Here is a 20,879-nt window from a genome sequence, read left to right on the forward strand (position 1 = left end):
CTAATGAGCCTGAAGTGGAGCAATCTTCCATTTACTTGGGTATGTACTTTTAGGCGAATTCTCTGAAAATATGGCTAGGGCTTAAGTTAAGAAACAACAATGAATACAAATGCATAGTGAATACACTATATGTCACACTAGAGCAGGTGTTCCCAAAGTGGGGGGTCGCCAGATGATTACAAATAAAATAAAAATATTTTCGCTTTTTTATGCAGTCAGGCCACTGAACTTAGAAGCAGGCCAGGCCAGTGTTTCTAGTTGCAGCAGCGCAATAGTTAGATAAACTAGGTGGGGGACAACCAGGAGATCACTGCAACTCACACAAGTTGGAGAACTATCTCTCTCTCTCTCTCTCTCTCTCTCTCTCTCTCTCTCTCTCTCTCTCTCTCTCTCTCTCTCTCTCTCTCTCTCTTGCTCTCACACACACACAAAGGGAGCCGCATGTGATTGGTGGAGGTGGGACCCTTACAAAAAACTGTTGTTGCTAATCATTGACACATGCTAGCCTGTAATAATCCCCCCCAGAAAAATCTACTTTGCATTTGATATATTGCAAATATATGCCATCACACACACTGGCATTTAAAGGGTTAGAATTATAAAATGAATATGTGGTGTTATGATCAGGACTGAAGTTGAATAAAAGATTGTATTTTTTTCAATCTGACATTACAAAAAAAAACAGAAAATCCATCAAAATCAGTATTGTTGCTAATCATACATATGCTAGCCTGTTTTTTAACAATAATTTGTGATGCCATCACAAACACTGGCATTTAAAGGGTACAAATAAAAAAAATGCCTGCACCAGAATGCAGAAAATGAAGTCTTTGTAACAAAAAAAATCCTGGTGGGGGACCCCCGCTTAAAAAGTGCCCTGACTGGGGCTATATTTTGCACTATATCCTGGCCTGAATGATTTCCCCAGTCCGGCCCTGGTTAAAAGCCTCCAATGCTTATTAGTGTGTGTGCGTTTGAACGTTTGCATGTTTCAACCATACATTTCCATTCATAAAAAATTTAATAAAAAATTCAAAAGTATAATTTTTTTTTATTAAATTTTCTTTTTACCTCCTATAATAGTGGGGGTCGCGGCTCTCTGACACCGTTATTTGGGGGTCGCGCCTGAAAAGTTTGGGAACCCCTGCACTAGAGCGCCCGCATGTCATTCATCCAATCAGGTGCATTCCACATGGGGGGAAATGGGAAGTAGGGAGGGGATACATGCATGCAACATGTAAACAACAATCAGACACTTGTTGATCATTTGTTTGCTATCACTGCTGTAGACACAACGCATAATGAATGGGAAGGGCTGTTTGAGTATGATTGTTGATGATAATTTTTCTTTCTTTCATTTAATTTAGCTGGTTTCCTCGTGGTGGCAGGGTCACCGGGACCGCGGGAGATGGGGCAGCCCGCGGGTGTGGCATTCCTGTCGCCGTGCATGGTGGTGTTTGTGTTTTCCTTCGGTCATGACATGCTTTATCAGGGGATGTATCTTGGATGGGGATGTGGTGAGGATTGATGTGGGGGGTGTTTCGGGGACTGGTTGTTCGGAGGGGTTCACATGCCTTCGAGCAGCACTGTACTTATTGTACTTGTTTTATTCTGCACGTTCTACGTTGCACTACTTTTATTGTCTTTTCTTAGGTCTGCACTTCATGCATTGTTTTTATTCTGTCAAATGTATGCTAATGTATGCAGGGCCGCCTCAGGGGGTGTGCGAGCAGTGCGGTCACACAGGGCCTCGCGGGAAGGGGGGCCTTGCACAATTTTTTTTTTTTAATTATTTATTATTTTCTTTATTATTTTTTTTTATTTATTTTTTATTTTTTTGCGAGGCCCCCCTTCCCGCGAGGCCCTTTTTCATCACAGACCTAAAATCTAGTTTTGCTTATATGCTTATATAGTTCACATTAGACACGTTTGTAGAATGTTCCTGGCTCTGCGGCTCTGCAGCAGACATACTCACTATTGGAGCTCTGGGGCTCTGCAGCAGACATACTATTGGTTTCAACGAAGGGAGGGGTTACATCATGTGTACGCCGGCGTGCGTCAGCTGCGTTTGACTATTTCGCGCGTGCAGCTTTGGAGGTTATGCTTAGTTATGCCAGCCAAAACGAAGAGGACGGTCATTCGGCAGATGGACTGAAGATGAAAGTTGTTGCATGTTAGACAGTTCAGTCAGGCTAGCCATGTCGGCTTAGCTAAAGGCAGGGACAGCTAGTTAGCTTTAGCTACATTATAATATCGAGTGCTAACGTGTGGTTCAGTCGGGATAGCCATGATGATGTCGGCTAGTAGCTAGCTTAGCTAAAGGCTAACTAGCGTTAGCTAACCTAGAGAGAGCGCATGCAGCATTGTTATGCCAAGATGAAGAGGACGGTCATTCGGCAGATGAACTTCGTCAATTCCACGCGGTTGTCTCCATCCTCTTGGACGTTTGTGAGTTTTTAATGCACTCTATTCTATTCCCGCCATGGATATATCTCTCTCTCTCTCTCTCTCGGGAGCCAAAGGGGCCGGCTAGCTGTTGTAGTAGCTAACGGTGTGTGGCCTGGTGTCAGTACCTGGCTACTCTATTTGCAGTTAGCCTATTTAGCTGATGTCGGCCATTGGCTCCTTGCTACTTTGTTTTCTCTGGTATAGACCCTCTTCTCTTTGGATTTAAGTGTTGATCTTTGTCCTTTTGGATCTGACTATATTCATGTTGCCTTTGTGAAGTTATCTTTTCCTTCTGTTTTGTTCTTCCATTAAAAGTTGAATATCCTTTAGGGGCTCATCTTTGCTTATCTCTCTCATACATGCTCTCTCTCTAACACACACAGACATGCTCTCTCTCTCTAACACACAAACACACATGCTCTCTCTCTCTCTCTCTCTCTCTCTCTTTCTAACACACACAGACATGCTCTATATCTCTCTCTAACACACAAAATGACATGCTCTCTCTCTATATATTTCTCTCTCTTTCTAACACACATATACATGCTCTCTCTCTAACACACACACACACAAACAGACATGCTCTCTCTCTATCTCTCTCTTTCTAACACACACAGACATGCTCTATCTATCTCTCTCTCTTCAATTCAAATGGGCTTTATTTCACATTCTTGTATTTCTCCCAGTAGGTATGGGAGTTTTGAGTTATTGTCGATGTTTTCAAAGTCTCTTTGGGTGTTTGCAATTTGTGGGAAGTATGTCTTGGTATAGTGGGCAGGTTGTTAAGAAGTGGAGCTCGGTTTCCACCTCATCTTGTGTGCAGTGGGTCTGTCTTCGCTTGGGAGCCAGGTCTGCCTATGGCGGCCTTTCTCGATGGCTAGGCTGTGCTCGCTGAGTCTGTACCTAGTCAAGGATCTTCTTAGTATTGAGTCAGTCACAGAGCTCAGGTATTCTGCCACTGTGTACTCTCTGTTTAGGGCCAAATAGCATTTCAATTTGCTCTGGTTTTGGGTTGTTTCTTTCCAATGTGTCTCTCTCTCTCTCTCTCTCTCTGGCCTTGCTCTGGTGGAGGGTCAGGGGCATTGCCGGGTCTGTGCAGTGATAACACTGTATATTGACAGTAGAACGGGAGCTCTCTCTCGCTCTCTCTTGCTATATGTTGACTGTATCATGCCCAGCCTCGGGCAGCGATATTATTTAAGAATATGTTGACTGTATGAAAAAAAAAATATATATATATATATATATTTAAATCTCGCACAGGGCCTCGCATTTCTCCCAGGCGGCCCTGAATGTATGCCTAATGTTAATTTGATACTAGTTGGACTGCGGTCCATGTATGAAAAGTGCTATATAGAGTTATTCATATTCATTATTATTATATTGTAAATGTATGTTTGTGTAGCAGGTATATATAAAATATACTGTTATGTATTCCACAAAGAATCCCTCCCTCACGTTTTATTTTAATTTGTTTATTTTTATCTTTTACTCTCATAGCCTTTTATTTTGAAATCGTCACTTCCTGCCGAAGTGACGTTTTCCCCCTTGCACCTCCCCTCTCATGCCAGACTATCTGGAATGCTGACAGGGGTAAGACGTTCGTTCAGTGTCTGTAAATATATCTGGTCTAAAAGAACGTATGATGGTTAAAATATTGTAAATAGGTTGCCGGGCAATGAACCGGAGTTGTATATAGTGGTAACTGTGTTAATGATGAACAATTCTGCACTTGTTGTAATGTGGTTTAGCTGTGGTGGCGAACTGTTGCAAGGACATGTGGTTGAGCTAGAAGTAATGGCTGAGCAAAATGTGTAGGCCTCGGTCTGAAATGTGATTGATATTCCCCCATTGCAGCATATGTGAGTTGTTGACGCCATCTGCTGGCCAATGTTAATATGTGCCTATCTGGGATGTTTCAACAGGTAATTTGAGATGTCTTATTGTTTATTTTGTATTATTTCATTGTGTATTTTATTTTAATGTGATATCTCAGTGGATGATTGTAAACTTCAGACTATCTGGATGCTGAAAGGGCATAAGTGAGCTGTTGACGCCATCTGCTGGCCAATGTTAATATGTGACTGTGGATGTCCCAACAGGAGAAATAAACACTGAATGGACCACGGCCTGTCTCTTCACTTCACATACACGACCGACATTAAAGAGGGTGGCCTTAAACCAGCTACATTTGCATTGAAATGTCTGTAAAGTCTCGACAACGGGGGACCTCAATTGTCCTTTCGAGAATAAATAAAGGTTTGAATGAATTTTCTATATGATTGTTCTCAACAAGGTGTCCTCTTTCAGCACACAGGCAACACAAATACAACCTGCCGTCAGTGGTGGAAAGTAACTCAGTATTTTTACTCAAGTACTGTACTTGTACTTCAAGCTACTTTTACTTTATGTGAGTGTTTTCGTATTTTCGTTTTAGGGAACTTTATACTTTTTACTCCACTACATTTATCTGAACCCATCTGTTACTAGTTACTTTGAAGAAAAGGATTTTGCATAGAAAACATAATATGTACAAAATGAAAAATGTATGAAGATTATATACTTTCACATTTGAAGCCTGTCAACTTCAAGATGATGTAATCAGAGCAACAGAACTGGACCACATACCACTTTAACACAACCTATAGAGGTCAATGGATACACAAACGTCATGTAGAATGTGTACTTTTACTTTAGATACTTAACACATTCAGCGCCGGGGATTAGTCTTATCCTCGTAGCTAGAGTGCCAGCTATCTAGAGCCTATTTTCACTGTGCGTCATGTTGTTTGCCGAGCTATATCTATATTCTATATTATAGCTATGGATACAATACTATGGTCATTTGACAGTAACTATCTTCTGTCCAAGAAAAAAAAAATTAATCTTTTTATGAATACGTTTGCGTAGAGCGGCTGGGTGGCGCAGCGGAGATTGCGTTCGTCACCAATGCAAGAGACTCCGGTCTCGAATCCCGGTGTCAGCATTGCCTCCGGCTTGGGACAGTCGTCATACTATCTCAATTGGCAGAGGTAGCGGGTGGAAGTTGATGGGTGGGGATTGGACGTTGTGGACAGCGACTCCTACAGGTCGGTTGGGGTACGCCTGCACAGCAGAGACAGGAAGTAGCGGGGGTAATGTGAGCCTCCCATGCGTTACACCTCGCCACTGAGAGTCCGCGCTGTCTGGTGAAAAGATGCGACAGGCTGCCTCCTTGTGTACCGGAGGGGACACGTGATGCAAGGCTTCTATTCTCCCTACGATCGACCAGTTGAGCAACGTTCAAGACAGGGGAGGGGAGAATTGGAAATACAAAATTGGGATGGGAGAAAATAAGGAGAAAAAGTGGATACAAAAAAATGTATACGTTTGCGTGTTATCTCGTGGTGAATATTTATAGTTTCAGAATGATCCCGGCAAATTCCAGAAAGCTGCGTAATGGGGCGCTATGCTAAAGTTGTTGGTGTTTTTCGCCTGGACACGCTACTATTCCCAAATCAAATGTATATAATAGGTATTATGTTTCATCATGATTGCATCAAAGGGGGGGGGGGGTAATTTTTTTATTCTTTGATCGCCAGTAACGGCTTTCGTTTTGAACACCACACACGCTGATCGGGCTGATCAGTATGAAATCATTGTAGGATCAAGCTTGAATTGACGTCAGATGTTCCTTACCTTAGATCGGGCTTATTCCAAAAAGAATATTCCAACTGTCTGATAGCAATTTTCAGTATTGATGTCCATCTGGTCCCGGACATAATGTGGCACAACTTATCCATCGAGGGGCATTGGACGTGTTTCCAAGTGATCGTGTGAACCGCTAGACTTGCCTGAACAGAAATTATGCGCCCGGAGGGTTTTAGATGTAACACACGATCTGGAACAGGGTTTCAAGTGTTCTCGATAGTGCCGCCTAGCAGGTTTTGGCCGGTACTGCACTTTTTGGGTCTCTAGATGGCTTTCACTCGTAACATATGAGTGAGTGTAATAGTGATATTAAGATCGAATAAAAGAAAAAACGATCTAAAAACGAGTTAACTCGTTGTTGGCGCAGAAAGTGTACATTCAATAGCAAATACTTCTCTACTTTTACTGAAGTAGAATTTTAATGGAGGACTTTTACTTTTACTTAAGTAAAGGAACTGTGTACTTCTTCCACCACTGCCTGCCGTTTAGAGAATCACTTCCAGAATCAACGCTGAAGCGATTTCGTTCTCTCCGTCCTCTCGATTAGAATGCGGACAAATGCATCAAACATTTTCACACGACACAACTCCGTTCCGGCGCTCATCTTTCCCAAAAAGCAACCTCGCAGGACACGGATAGATACATCAGATGAAACGAAAACAACAAAAATAAATCAAACTTGCGATTTTTGAGAATCATGTCCCAAAAAAATCGTTGTCCACGTCTCAATCCGGAGGAACCCGAACGAAACATTTCTCTTTCATCTGATCTGACATCGCCATCTTGGCACGGCAGCGGGCGCTGCATCTGTTTCATAAACGGCACCTGCATATCTCCCCCCCCCCTCCTCCTCCCCGCTGAATCGCTCACAAGTGCTGCCAAGAGGAACGCGCCAGATGTGGAGACTGGATATACACGGTAGACAACTTCATCACTCTCCCTCCACTCACTCATCCCCGCATATAAATCCCCGTCCATCACGTCTTGCTGCGTTTGTCCTCTGCGTCCCATTAGTCCTCCTGTGCGCTGAGAAGAAGGGCACGAAAGGAAGGGCATCTCGCTCGATGAGGCGGTGAGCTTGTGAAAAGACGAAACAATTAATTCCGTCGTCCGTGTGATGAGCGCCGGGCCCCATAGGTCGACAGCGGCGCGTGTGTGTGTGGCCCATCATGCATCAGCATCATGCTCTGGGGTCGAGAAGTAACTAAGTACTTTTACTCAACTACTGCACTCAAAGGGATGGTTCTGAACCCTAGCTCTATTTCTTATCAATGGTTATGTTGATTGGAGTTCTTTCTCAGTGTAATTCCACACAGTTCCACCGTTACTTCATTGTACTTAGACTGTACTTATAGGTTGTACTTTAGTTTGTATATTGTATTGTATATTGTATAGTGTTATTTCTCTTTTACTTATTTTTTTACTGTATGAAGCACATTCTCCGGGGCTCATACAGAACCAAGCATTTCCCTGTAAAGTACATGTACCTTATACGCAGTGTTGGGACTAACGCGTTACAAAGTAACGCGTTACAGTAACGCCGTTACTTTTGGCGGTAACTAGTACTCTAACGCATTACTTTCGAAATTCAGTAACGCAGTTACCGTTACCAAATGGTTCGATACTGCGTTCTTTTTATGTAGATTGTTAGCGAGCGGTAGGGATCCAGCACAGTCCTTCTCTGCTGTCTGTGTGTCACTTCACCTGCGGCTGCGGGGACACGCTGTGCTGGGGGCGTGTTTTGTTTACTATAGTCCTGACTGTCATGGCGGCGCCCACGGGCCACTACTCACATGGATATTCTCACTATTTCTCTTTCGTCGAGCACAAAGAAAAGAACGTTTTAGTTAAATGTCATTTGTGTTTTGGCTCAAAGATCATATCTACTGCCCATGCTTCAACGAAGCTAGTAGCGGAGTCTAACGTTAACGACCAGGACTCATCTGAAGCCACTCGCCACCCGCTTTCAGGGATCTACAGTAGTTAGCATGATACCAGGCGTCCAGGCGGCACACAGCAAATGGGACTTTTTCCAACTACTTGGAGAGAGAATATACAAAATGGAAATGAGATAAAGAAAATGTTTGAGGGGCTGGACTAACGTTACATCTCGACCACCGCAGACTTTGGTGAGTGCAGTGATGTGAATGCAAATTAATGGAAACTCAAGTTGATCAACGGATTTTGACTGTACGAATCTGCCAGGGAATCTCATCAATACTGATCAAACAATATAAATATAGTCCTTTTATGCACAATTGATATCCTAACTATTCTAACGTTGCAATGCACGATTGATATCTTAAACAACGTTGCAAGACGGTTATAATGAAACGCTCCGGCGAAAGACATCAAGGCTGTTCCTTCACTTATTTTCGACCTAGAACCTAAACATGCATGCGCTCAAACCTAAACGTGCACGCGCTCAACCTAAACGTGCATGCTCCCCGAGCAATTAGGCACGGTGCATTTCTTATTACGTCGGGACTTCGACATTTGTGTTTGTGTCAGATTTGTGTTTGTATATAGACCACATTGCTTAGCAGCAGAGTTCAGTGATGTGAATGGAAACTGTCAAGTTGATCAACAGATTTTCTGAGAGAGTATCTGTAAGGCATGGGATCAATCTTTGTTTTTTAAGTAACTAAATAGTTACTTTTCACAGTAACGCATTACTTTTGGGTGTAAGTAACTTGTAAAGTAACAGAGTTACTTTTGAAATGAAGTAACTAGTAAAGTAACTGAGTTACTATTTTTCAGTAACTAGCACAACACTGCTTATACATGACAAATAAAAACGTACGGTTATATCTATAACCATAGTTATGAGTATAGCGGACGCTCTGCGTCCTACTGGAATATATCCCTATATCAGTCTATGCACTGAATAAATCTCCACATGCACCTTTACGCACCTATTCGCCTGGCCACACCCCCATCCGCTCCTCTACATAAGCAGGGGTGTGGCCATACTAACAGCTCCTTCCCAAGTCTTTCACCACCAAGGCGAAGACCACGGGGTCCTCAGTGAGTCCGACACAGAGCGTCCGTTATACTCATATAATAATGGTTATAGATATAACCGTACGTTATAGTATCGTATAGCTACCGCTCTGCGTCCTACTGGAATACAGGAGCTGAGCAGAGCAGAAGCTCGACAAATGTACCCGCTGAGGCCCCCCACAACCATCAGAACCGGGGAGGACCCGAGCCCCCGGACCCCCCTAGTGGAGGACGGGAGGGAATCGGATCCGACTGTGCGAAGAGCGGTTTAGCAACTCAAACGCACAGGGTGAGCAGACCGTGGGACTTACCTTCCCACAGAAGAACCCACGACTACACAAACTACCCACATGCCACTATGGAACGAACAGGAAGAAATAAAAACCCTGTTACAACCCCTAATATCACGGGGTCAAAGGCAAAAACCCAACCCCGTGGCAAGGCCGTAGCAGCGGAGCGCGAAGGAGGACCCAGCCCCAGGAAGGGACTGGACCCCCCGGAAAAGTGGGCCTGGCGAGGCCAACGACGCCGCAGCATCGAGACCCCACCAGGCGGTCACTAGTGACACCACCCCCCACATCGCCAGCGTATTCGGACAGAGCCCATCCAAGAGCAGGCCCTTCCCCCCTACAGCACGCCGCCCTGAAGCACTCAAGAGGCTGCACCCACAGCGGGACCAGGCAGTGCACCAGGGAGACAACCCCCAAAAGAAGTCGATCCCTCAATCCAGGCAACAGGCCAATCGACCTGAGCCTGGAGCACTGCAGACTAGACTGGCGCCAAAGGGGTCTGCTGAAAACAGCACCCCGGCGGAAGGGGCGTACGGTATGCTGAGCACCATGTCGCAGCCTCCACAAAAAAAAACACCCTCTAGAGGGGCCGAGGCAGAGAAGGCAGACACGATTGGCAGACGTCATGAAAAGAGCGGGGGCACACTCACAGGCAGACGGGGCCAAGCCCGGCCTACCCCGAGAGTCGACTCCGCTACCAACACACCTGGAAACCAACCACCACCTTGGTTCTAACATGAGGCGGTTGTTCCCATAACCCCCCAAGAAGAAACTCCAAAACTTCAAAACACAAATGCGGGTATACACTGGCTATACAGCAGTACAAGTGTTTCAGTTCTCAAGAAGGAGTTAACCCAGGCCAACAGGTCGACGAGAACAAGTTCGGACCCGGGCCCGGCGGACCGGGACGTACACAGGGATGCCAGAGGGGTACAAGAACCACCTTGACAGCCCCCTCCCAGCCCCGCCAAGCAGAGGGGGCCGTGAGCAGAGGAACCCTCTTCCGCTCCGGCACCCTCGCTTGCTCCAGCCAAAAGTGGCGCTGGGAGTGGCCAGGGCGCGTCCCTTCCCGGCGGCTATTCCCTGCAGCTGAGTCAGGTGCAGGGTGGCTCCAGCCGCCTGGGCGTGAAGGAACTGATGGTGATCGTCCAACACCGACCCGCCCGCCATCATCCCGACATGAAGCGCGCCAGCTGCACGATGTTGGACGTCGCAGCCAGGCTCTGTGTCGCGGCGATGTATGCCTGGTCACTACAGCTGGCCATCTGCCTAGCCGATTCCCCTTGGGGAACCGGCTTCTGCAACGGCTCCCACACCACGTCGGGACAAAGAATAGATGCCATCGGGCTATCAAGCCGAGGCACCCCTTCCTTTAATCCCTGGACCAAACCCACCACCCGCGTGACTGGCACGTAGGCGGGGGTAAGGCCAGTGATGCAGGAGATTACCTGTCCCTGACGCACATAGGCCTCCATCGAGGGGAAGAATGGGCAGACAACGCCCGTCTCCCTCAGAGGACGACGTTGCCAGAGATGACCTATCAAGTCATCAGGGACAAGTGCAGGCAGAGGCTGCGGCAACGCCACGCCATTAGCGACAGCGGCGGCCGCCATGAGCTCGGGGAACAAGGCACGCAACTCCCCTTGAGCACCTCCATCCACGTAGTCCGCGTCCCTCACGTACGGGAGGCTGCCATGTGTGCAGACCGTCGCGGTTGATAGCTGGGCATCTCGTCTCCGAGTCGGAGGTTCTAACCCAACACCGGAGGACGAGCGACCCCAAGGAGACATATCACCCCCTGCCACACCCTGAGGGGGAGAGTGATACGTCTCCAACGGGGCATCAAACAAGAGCGCTCCCGCTCCCTCCATAAAATCCTGAGTTTCCATCGGATACGGAGATGAAGCAGAAGCACCCTTGTATGGCTCCAGCAGTTCCCCAAAGCTAGGCCGTTCGCCCCTGCAGCTCACCATCTTACGACGGGAGCGAGCAGAGGCGAAGAGCTTGCGTCTCAAATCCTCAGCCACCAGAGGAGTCCACTGGCGGGGGAACCAGAGCTGGAACTAGGCCATCTCACGGGAGACGGCCTTGGCTCAACAGCCCCTCGGAGAGGCAAACTCCCCACCGGACGCCGCTTGGGCGCATCCGACTGCCACGACCGTGGAGTTAGAGCAGCCCCACGACGCACGGCGGAGGCGGCAATGGAAAACCGCTGGTGAAGGGTGACGTTGTGAGCGCTCGAACCCTCCGACCTGGATGAAGACATTATCTCTTAGCTTTTTCTCATAAAACTGTGAGAGAGAGAAAAAACAAGAAAAAATGTCCACGTAGCTCCTTTCCAACAATTATTTTACACTAAACTCAAGTGGTGTATACAGAGACTCGCCGTGGTGAAAATAAGGAAGGAGCTGTTAGTATAACCAGACCCTGCTTATGTAGAGGAGCGGATGGGGGTGTGGCGAGGCGAATAGATGTGTAAAGGTGCATGTGGAGATTTATTCAGTGCATAGACTGATATAGGGATATATTCCAGTAGGACGCAGAGCGGTAGCTATACGCAGGGCCGCCTGGGAGAAATGCGAGGCCCTGTGCGAGATTTAAACGCGAGCCCCCCCCCCCCCCCCCCCCCCCCCAAAAAGGTAAAAAAAAATATATATATATATATATAATTTTTTTTTTCTTTTCTTTTTCATACAGTCAACATATTCTTAAATAATAGCGCTGCCCGAGGCTGGGCATGATACAGTCAACATATAGCAAGAGAGAGAGCGAGAGAGAGCTCCCGTTCTACAGTCAATATACAGTGTACAGAGAGAGAGACACATTGGAAAGAAATTGAAATGCTATTTGGCCCTAAACAGAGAGTACACAGTGGCAGAATACCTGAGCACTGTGACTGAAGATCCTTGACTAGGTACAGACTCAGCGAGCACAGCCTAGCCATCGAGAAAGGCCGCCATAGGCAGACTGTGTGTGCTAGAAAGAGAGAGAGAGAGAGAGAGAGAGCATGTGTGTTTGTCGTGTGTGTGTGTTAGAGAGAGAGCATGTATGAGAGAGATAAGCAAAGATGACCCCCTAAAGGATATATTCAACTTTTAATGAAAGAACAAAACAGAAGGAAAAGATAACTTCACAAAGGCAACATGAATATACATAGATCCAAAAGGACAAAGATCAACACTTAAATCCAAAGAGAAAAGGGTCTATACCAGAGAAAACAAAGCAGCAAGGAGCCATTTGGCCGACATCAGCTAAAGGCTAGCCAGGTAGGCTACTGACACCAGGCCACACACAGCTTTGGCCAACGGCCCAACGCTACCCAAGCTACACAAACGACCAAGACAATGAATTCACACACAGCACATGTCGTATCTCCAAATGTTGTGAAGTAACATATGTTTTGCCTGGAAAAAAACATCGTTATTAACAAAACATTCGGGAGGGGAAGGAAGAAAGAGTGGGGTAATGTCATGACATTTTCATTAATCTTACCTGTACCAAGGAACGCAGGGCGAAAGGCCGCAACACAGGTCTCCACGTTGACGAAAGGCCTCTCGCTGGCGGGACAAAAATAAGCTATGGCCAGAGCCTTGTCATGGTGCGGGCCCGACTACATCTTCTGTCAAAGATGATGTCGTAGTCAGAGTGCCAGAACCCCCTGCTATTCTCACGGCTAATGTCAATGGTCGTAGCACAAGCTAACAGCTAACTAGTCTCTAGGCTAACTGATAGCATCAAACGAACGTTCCCAGCCGAGCGCAGCCGGCAGCTAACGTCGTAGCTAAACAGCTAACTGGCTAACAGTTAGCTCAACCAGGCTATCGCTAACCATTAGCTAACGCAGAAGCAAGCTATGCGGCTACATACAGGTGCTGACACCAGGCCACACACCGTTAGCTACTAGTAGTACTACAACAGCTAGTCGGCCAGTTTGGCTCCAAGAGAGAGAGAGAGAGAGAGAGAGAGAGAGAGAGAGAGATATCCACGGCGGGAATAGAATAGAGTTAATAGAATAGGTTAAAAACTCACCAAACGTCCAAGAGGATGGAGACAACCGCGTGGAGTTGACGAAGTTCATCTGCCAAACGACCATCCTCTTCATCTTGGCTGCATGCGCTGTCTCTAGGTTAGCTAACGCTAGTTAGCCTTTAGCTAAGCTAGCTACTAGCCGACATCATCATGGCTATATCCCGACTGCACCATGACAAGGCTCCGGCCATTGTCCCGCCAGCGAGAGGCCTTTCGTCAACGTTCCTTGGTGACCGACCGACTGATAATGACCGACCTCTTCGTCTTGGCTGGCATAACTAAGCATAATAGTCAAAAGCTGCACGCGCGAAATAGTCAAACGCAGCTGACGCACGCCGGCGTACTACACATGATGTAAGTAACCACTCCCTTCGTTGAAACCAATAGTATGTCTGCTGCAGAGCCCCAGAGCTCCAATAGTGAGTATGTCTGCAGACCCAGGAACAAGTCAGACACATTCTACAAACGTGTCTAATGTGAAATATATAAGCATATAAGCAAAACTAGATTTTAGGTCTGTGATGAAAAAGGGCCCGCATTTTTTTTTTTTTTTTTTGCGAGGCCCCCCTTTCCACGAGGCCCTGTGCGACCGCACTGCTCGCACACCCCCTGAGGCGGCCCTGGCTATACGATACTATAACAAACTTGACTTGAACTTGACTTCCTCATAACCCGCTCCAGATTGTTAAGCCACAAACCTTTCTGTGTGGAGTTTGCATGTTCTCCCCCCGTGCTGGCAAGGGTTTCCCCTCCCGATAAGATAAACCCAATGGAAAAACATGCAGAACCGATCGCTAACGCTGTCACATCCCTGACAAAGACGGACAGGAGCACTTGGATTAGTCCCCACTGCAGCCAACACCGCAGCCCATGGGAAAAGTGCAGTGAGACATTTCATCAGCGACTCAGTGCATGTATGTGTGTGTGTGTGTGTGTGTGTGTGTGTGTGTGTGTGTGTGTGTGTGTGTGTGTGTGTGTGTGTGTGTGTGTGTGTGTGTGTGTGTGTGTGTGTGTGTGTGTGTGTGTGTGTGTGTGTGTGTGTGTGTGTGTGTGTGTGTGTGTGTGTGTGTGTGTGTATGTTCCTGTGGGTCGTCCATCTCTCATGTGTGTGTGTTAATCTGCACGACAAAAGACTTCTTCGAAGACTCCCAGCCTTATAGAGAGATCACTCCATAGCAGGGGCAGGTTCAGCGAAGTTAGTCGGCCAAGGACCACGATCCCTGGCCAACCCCGGTCTCTCTCTTCCTTACTTCATCTCTCTCTCTCTCTCTCTCTCTCTCTCTCTCTCTCTCTCTCTCTCTCTCTCTCTCTCTCTCTCTCTCTCTCTCTCTCTCTCTCTCTCTCTACATCTCTCTCCCCAAATCCCCACACAAAACACATTCATGCCCACACACCACATATAAACACACAGCACATGCACACACACACACACACACACACACACACACACACACACACACACACACACACACACACACACACACACACACACACACACACACACACACACACACACACACACACACACACACACACACACACACACACACACACACACACACACACACACACACACACACTCTTCTCTCTCCTCCTCCTCTCCATAGGCCACTCTTTCATCCTGTCGTCCCTCCTTCCCTCATTCCTTTCCTTTCTTTCTCAGTCCAGGGGCCTCATTTATAAAAGGTTATTTTATAAGGTTTAAGTGTCTTTGAATATTTAAAATAGCACTATATAGGCGGCTAGGTGGTTTAGTGGGCAAGGCACTTGCCACCAACGCAGGAGACGCTGGGTTCAAGCCCAGCTCTCGGTGTTGCTACCAGCAAAACAAAGGAAAAAGGAGGGGGGAAAAGATCAAAAAATAAATAAATAAAAACAATAGCACTATATAAGTCTGTATTATTATTACACACAAATGTTTTATGTGTGCTTATGACCAAATCCAAGACAAAGCTATGATTTAATAATAGGTTATCTTATAAATATCTTCAAAACGAGGAGGTTAAGTGAATCGTCTCCAGTTTCCCGTGAAAAAAGCTCAAACTAATTCCTACCGATGCCACAAAATAGGTAACAATCTTCATCTGTTTTTATTTATCATGCCCTTTGAAAGCGATTGTGCAATGGAATCCAGGGATGGAGTGGAGGAATGTTTTGATAAACGAGTCTCCCGGTTACTTGCTGGAGGTGAGTCATCTCCGCCTCGTCCAACGCCGTAAAGAACCCAGCTAGAACCTCAAGCCCTTCGGAGCCCTGAGATCCAGTCTGGACACTGTAGAATCAGAACCCGGTTTTGATCATGTGAGCCACATGTGTGAGATGGGAGAGAGTGCCACTAATCTGTACCGCTCACCCGTAACCCAACGATGTGTTAGATTTCACATCCGGTTTCACAGTCTCTCTATCTGTGAGGCGGTGAGTTGAACCTTTTCACTTGCTGTTGGCACTCTCACTGCACGACCTTCGACCTGGTCCACTCGGGGTCCATGTGTTGCTTCTTGTGAATTTGACACAAAGACATTCCGTAGATTATTGTGTTCTAATAAATGTATGATTACCCCCCCCCCCCTTCCCCCGTATTCGGTCATGGGTTTTAGGGTAAAACAAGGGAGTGGGGGAGGGGGGGGGGGGGTAGATCCACTGACACGTATATTAGTTGTCAGGGGCCAATAACCCCAGTGTAACTTTCTTGGCTGCTTCCTTAGCTTGTCACTTGGCACAAATTAAATATTGAATGGTGTGTGTGTGTGTGTGTGTGTGTGGTGTGTGTGTGTGTGTGTGTGTGTGTGTGCGTGTGCGTGTGCGTGTGCTGTGCGTGTGTGTGTGTGTGTGTGTGTGTGTGCGTGTGCGTGTGGCTTGTGTGTGTGTGTGTGTGTGTGTGTGTGTGTGTGTGTGTCTGTGTGTGTGTGTGTGTGTGTGTGTGTGTGTGTGTGTGTGTGGGAAGGCAACGACTACAAAGGCGTGATTCATAAAGGGAGATGGAGAGGAGAATAAACTCCAGATTGGGATGGATCCAAGGAGCGTCGTTAGTGAGAGAGAGAGAGAGAGAGAGAGAGAGAGAGAGAGTGAGAGAGAGAGAGAGAGAGAGAGAGAGAGAGAGAGAGAGAGAGAGAGAGAGAGAGAGAGAGAGAGAGAGAGAGAGAGAGAGAGAGAGAGAGAAGGGGGGATGAAAGGCCTGTTCCATTGGCTCAAGTGTCCATACCTTTTGGACAGTTTTGGAAATGTGAGGCAATGAAAGTCACAGCCACGGTTCTGATCCTACTCGTTAAGTCTGCCTGTCTCTCTATCTGCTCTCCTCTCTCTCTCTTCTACTCGTTCCCCTCCCCTCTCTCTCCCTCCTCCGTCCTTCCTCCTCTACCCTCTCTCTCCTCGACCTCTCTCCTTCCTCTTCACTCTCTCTCCTCTCCTCTCTCCTCCTCTTCTCAGTCTCCTCTCTCTCCTCTTCATCTCTCTCCTCCTCTTCCTCCTCTTCTCGTCTCCTCTCTCTCTCTCTCTCCTCTACTCTGTCTCCTCTCTCTCCTCTCTCTCCTCTCTCCTCCTCTTCTCAGTCTCTTCTCTACTCTGTCTCTCTCTCTCTCCTCTCTCTCCTCTCTCCTCCTCTTCTCAGTCTCCTCTCCTCTCCTCTCTCCTCTCTCCTCTCTCCTCCTCTACTCTGTCTCCCCATCTCTCTCCTCTACTTTGTCTCCTCTCTCCTCCTCTACTCTGTCTCCCTCTCTCTCTCTCTCTCCTCTCTCCTCCTGTCCTTTGTCCTCTCCATCTTCTCTCTCCTCAGTCCTCTCTCTGTCCTCTCTCCGCCTTTACTATCTCTCCTCTCCTCTTCTACTCTGTCTCCTCTCTCCTGCTCTACTCTGTCTCCTCTCTCTCCCTCTCTCCTCCTCTACTCTGTCTCCTCTCCCTCCTCTCTCCTCCTCTACTCTGTCTCCTCTCTCTCCTCTCTCCTCCTCTACTCTGTCTCCTCTCTCTCCTCTTCTAGGATGTCTCCTCTCCTCTCCTCTACTCTGTCTCCTCTCTCCTCTCCCCTCTCTCCTCTCTCCTCCTCTACTTTGTCTCCTCTCTCCTCACTCTCCTCTCTCCTCCTCTAGACCATGAAAATAAAAACAACATGTCTCCTTTGACACGAATGTGGGACTAATCATCGAGACAGAAGAAAAAGCCTGTTGCATTGATTTAGATGCATGGAAGGTATTTTGGAACGTGTCGAGGCCCTATCCACCGAGCTTGTAAATAATCGCCTTGTTTCATGTCCAAGAGAGGTGCTAGGCTGACAGCATCCAATAATTCAGTTGAATTGAATTAATATGCGTTTCCGGTTCTTCCCTGTGTGAGTTTTGAAAAAGATACGTTTACATGTCCAGGGGAGACTCAAGGTTGTGAAATGTGGTATGTCAGAGAGGAGGGGAGGGAAATCAAACTAGTCAAGAGACGTAGAGTGTGACGTCCCAGAAGACTCACTTAACATCCCCAGACCACATCATTAAACGCATGCAACTGAAAAAGACTCCTCTCTCTCCTCTCTCCTCTCTCCTCTCTCCTCTTTCTCCTCTCTTTTCTCTCTCCTCTCTCTCTCTCCTCTCTCCCCTCTCTCCGCTGTCTCCTCTCTCCTCTGTCTCATCCATCCTCTCTCTTCTCTCCTCTCTCTCCTCTGTCTGCTCTCTCCTCTCTCTCCTCTCTCTCCTCTCTCCTCTGTCTCCTCCATACTCTCTCCTCTATCCTATCTCCTATCCTCTCTCCTCCTATACTCTCTCTCATCTCCTCTCCTCTCCTCTCTCCTCCTCTACTCTCTCTCTCCTCTGTCTCCTCCATACTCTCTCCTCTATCCTATCTCCTATCCTCGCTCCTCCTATACTCTCTCTCCTCTCCTATCCTCTCTCCTCCTCTACTCTCTCTCTCCTCTGTCTCCTCCATACTCTCTCCTCTATCCTATCTCCTATCCTCTCTCCTCCTATACTCTCTCTTCTCTCCTCTCTCCTCCTCTACTCTCTCTCTCCTTTCACCTCTCCTCTCTCCTCCTCTACTATGTCTTCTCCTCCTCCAAATGAAATGTATTTGTAAAGCCTGCAATCACAGTAAATGTCCCCATGGGCCGGACAAGTTTTCTTTAAACAAGTAAAAAAGAAACATCACAATAAATCAAGATAAAAAAAACACCATGAAATCCTAAATAAATGTAAAATAAATAAATGCAACACTCCCAGACACACCCCAGCGAAGGTAAGGAAAAACCTAGCAATAGGAAAAAAGCACCACATGCAATGTGGAGGAGAGAAATCTTAGAAGGGCCGTTCAAGGGGGGATCTCCCTTCTTGGATGTCGGTGATAGTAGTGTTGCTATGGATGATCGATGGGTGAAGAATAAAACAGGCGAAATAGTTGGTATGTATGTACATATATGTGTAATAAAACACAAATATGTACATGCAATAGCAACTGGGGTACATACGAACCTTTTTGAAAGATTTAAATAGAATAGAGCTAAGAACAACAACAACAACAGGGAGCTCCAGTAGCTCACCGCGTACCTCGGACGCTATTTCGGCGTCGGGGACAACCGTGCGCGTCACGGATCTGGGGTACACGAGTTCGACTCCCGGACTCGCCGTATTTTCTCAGAGTGTCTTTCCCCCGATCTATACCCCATTCAACCTGTTTCTGTCGGTCATACTTGACCAGAAAAAGCGATAAACGCTAAAAGAACCAGCTGACTGGCCAAAGTTTAAAAAAAACAAAAAAAAAAAAAAAGAACAACAACAGAAGAGAAAGAATAGGGAAACGAGCGCTAGTACGAAAATAGGCTCGGAGCTCAAAATATCAGAGTCATATTCCGTTTGCACATGTCGAATATGTAATCCGTTCGGATCCATTTGAAGAGCAACAGCCTGCTCCTGAACATTGGTAAAACCAAGGAGCTGATCGTGGATTATAGGAGAGGACAGCAGGAGACACACACACCACTGATGATTAACAGGGCTACCGTGGACAGGGTGAGCAGCTTTAAGTACCTGGGGGTCCACATCTCAGAGGATCTGACATGGTCAACACACATACAGTAGACACAGTAGTAAAGAAGGCGAAACAGCGCCTCTACCACCTGAGACAGTTAAGGAAGTTCAGAGTATCGGGGAAGATACTCCAGCCCTTCTACTCAGGAGCTGTAGAGAGCATCTTGACCGGAAACATCACTGCCTGGTATGGAAACAGCACGGCACAGGACAAGAAGGCCCTACAGAGAGTGGTGCGCTCAGCCGAGCGTACCACGGGTATTGCACTACCTCCCCTGCAGGTTCTATACAACAAGAGGTGCAAATCCAGAGCCTGCAGGATAATGAAAGACCCTCACCACCCCAATAACAGCCTGTTCCAGCTGCTGAGGTCAGGCAGACGCCTGCGAACCCCAGCTACTAGGACAGAGCGGCTTAGGCTCAGCTTCTTCCCCCAGGCCATCAGAGCCCTGAACAATGAACATTGAGTGCCACAGAACACTGAACTATCCACACACAAGCACACATTAACACACACACGACACGCACACCGTGCACGCTCACACACTAGCAGCCACTTAACACTTTAACATGAGCGGGCACACACTCATGCCGCACACACGCACACTTATGGCCAAAAGGAACGGCCACTTTAAATTAGAATAACAGGAACAGTGTATTGCACTACCAAAGCTACCTAGCATGTCCTATATGCTCTGTAAATAACTATGTACAGATACCGAGATGTCACACCATGTTACCTGTTACCTGTTTATTGCACAATGTTGTTTTTTATTGGATTCTATTATATGTTGTACCACTGTATTGCACATTGTTGCGGGCAAGACCACCCGCATTTCATTGTATACTTGTATGCCGTGACAATTAAAACTCTTGACTTGACTTGACTTGACTTGACTTGAAGTATGGGGGCGACGTAGAGAGGATCGCATCATCTTGGCCATCACCACGGGACATCCACCACCTTGGTCATCACCACGAGACATCCAGACGGGGAGACGGGGAGATGGGGACAGGTGGTTCACGTGTTTGTGATGGGCGGATATAGCAATAGATACATGTAGTCAAGGCCAGATTAAGAATTCAGAGGCCTGTGGGCCAGACTCTTGTGGAGGCCCCCACACACACATACACGTGCACGCACGCACAGTGGCGTCTTTTATATGTAAAACATTGGTGGGGCAGCCACTAACCAAGGCTACATACCAGGCAAACTACAGTAATCAGAATGACAGTAATCGTTGTTCGCAAATTTCGCACCACATATGGCATAGGCTACAGGTAAACCTGCATTGTTAGTCGTGAAAGCAAATTAATCTGCCCACACTGAATTAAACCCTCTATTTTCCTCAGACTTTCCTTTTTTTGGATTTATCCATGGTTAGCTTACTGGGGGGTCGGAAACTCAAGATTAACCACT

The sequence above is a fragment of the Notolepis coatsorum genome (genome assembly GCF_963971535.1).
Source record: "Notolepis coatsorum genome assembly, chromosome: 15".
NCBI classification, from domain to species: Eukaryota; Metazoa; Chordata; class Actinopteri; order Aulopiformes; family Paralepididae; genus Notolepis; species Notolepis coatsorum.